The sequence below is a fragment of the Hippoglossus hippoglossus genome, chromosome 9, assembly GCF_009819705.1.
Source record: "Hippoglossus hippoglossus isolate fHipHip1 chromosome 9, fHipHip1.pri, whole genome shotgun sequence".
Classification (NCBI taxonomy): domain Eukaryota; kingdom Metazoa; phylum Chordata; class Actinopteri; order Pleuronectiformes; family Pleuronectidae; genus Hippoglossus; species Hippoglossus hippoglossus.
Window position 1 is genome coordinate 9449462 of NC_047159.1, and position 2172 is coordinate 9451633.

Below are 2172 nucleotides of genomic sequence, written 5' to 3' on the forward strand. Positions count from 1 at the left end.
CTTCTTATCTCAAGGATAATTCAAAGGCAGGATATGTTGTCCCTTTCACTGCGATGTATGTTTTGTGTATAATGAGATGTGTTCATCTCTGACTCATTCGCACATGAAAGTTCATTGTGTCGCATCCCATCATGCATATGGCCCAACCTTTACTTATGTAGCTTATTGTGTAGAGTGTGCTATGCTGCTGTTTGTCACAGGCATATTGTCAATGTCTTTAATTCAAAGAATGAAAACATACAAAGCCATATAAAGCCTCTTTTGACATTATAATCAAACACTGTCGATGAACCAAGGGCACGCTCAGTGACTAGGAGACAGATTCTGCCAAAATAATATCCTAACATGTTTATTCTAAGATTATCATAAGGTTAAAATAACTATAAATCCATTTATAAGCCAAATTAAATCTACTTGTTTTCACCATCCGACCAGAACCTGGATCTCAGCCCTTCTGGCCCTGATCAGCATTTTCGTTTGGAAACTGTGGTCAGTTTTACGAGCGCAATCAGAAACAGGCAAATTACAGTTGAATGGCCTCAGAAAATCAACATCCTCACAACTATTTTCTTAGACAATTTTCAGATCATAATGTTATTGGCTATGTCAGGAAGGCAAAATTAAATCAGTCAATTAAGGCAAATATTTATCGTGTAGCTGTGTGTGTTCGTGAGTGTGTCTGTGTGTGTGTGTGCATGCATGTTACTGTTTGAGTGCATGTACAGGCTTTTTGTAGTCAATCTATGCAGAGAGGCTTCACCTACATAGCGGTACATATACTGAATATACTGTAGCAATGCATAAATGCACAAATCCAAATGACATATGCATACCTCAGCCCAGGCATAAGGGGAGCCAATAACACTATCATAGCACAGGTGGTTAACACGGTGTACTCGGCAGTTAACAAGTATAAAATGTTAGCTAATTACAACTATTACGTACTTTCACAGTCTCTCAACTTGCTCCAGTCGCTGTCCCTGCAATAACGATGCAACATGAGACGAATAAATCTCTTGAGTTGAAAGCTTGCACTTTAAAGTGATGGATTGTGAGTGAGTGAGTGAGTGAGTGAGTGAGTGAGTGAGTGAGTGAGTGAGTGAGTGGCTGCTTGAAAAAGTGAGACTTGGCTGCTGTTGCTGCATGCGTGTAATGCATTGTTTATTTTTCTCCCAAACCGCCTGGTGTTCCCTTGTGGAAAAGTAACATGCCCTTGAGCAAGGCACTTGGTGGTAGTACGGCACTATTTGTACTGAGTGTCTCCGAGCTGAGACTGAATCTGAGTAGACAATTCCACACACTATAAGAAATGTTGATGAGTGCTGTAAGTGATGTATGTTCACAGTGCAGCGTGCATTTCAAAATAAAATGAAAACATAAAAACTCCACGTTGGGGACATGTATAATCAGTTTGTGATGAAATGTAGTCATTTCCCTTTTATTTGTCACCTCACCTGCTAATCCACTTCCCAGAATGCCTTTCAAAACCCCCCAAGGAAGGAAAGCAGTGTAATTAATACGTTACGTCCTTCACCTGAACAAATTTTTCAGTTGTCGTGAACGCATCAGAGCAAAAAGAGTATGGACCCAATCCCGTGGACATCCTCCGGAGTTCATGTCTGAAAACGGCTTAAGTTTTTTCGGAGCAAAGTTGACATCAGATTGGCAATGTATTCATTAAAATGTGACCAGCATACTATCAACAAAACGAAGCCAAGAATGCAAAGTAAAACTGCATAGTTCTGTCTGGAACTGTATTTAGGGGCCGATTCTTCCTATATCTTTTTGTATAAAAATATATATCTCTAGCGAAGTGCTTATAAGATGACATGATGAAATAAGAAATTTAAGAATACAAAATAAGCCATGATTTGAGCGGCAAACATCTCCACCAGCGAGAGGTATCAACGACAGCAATGACTTCTTCATGGTGTTGGGGGGGGGGGGGGTGAAACGCATGACGAGAGTGTGCTTCTCTTCGTCAATCATACACTGACAAGTCTCAGCAAGATTAAGACTTCTGTATTGTCATTGCTCCAAACACAATTAGCCAGAGGATGCAATGAGACAGGAGCGAGGTAAGCAGTGAGCTAATGCTTTTTTTTTTTTTGGGACTCATTACAGCCACAGTCTCAGGCTGTTATGTGTCTGTCAATTGCGTGGATGTAAATT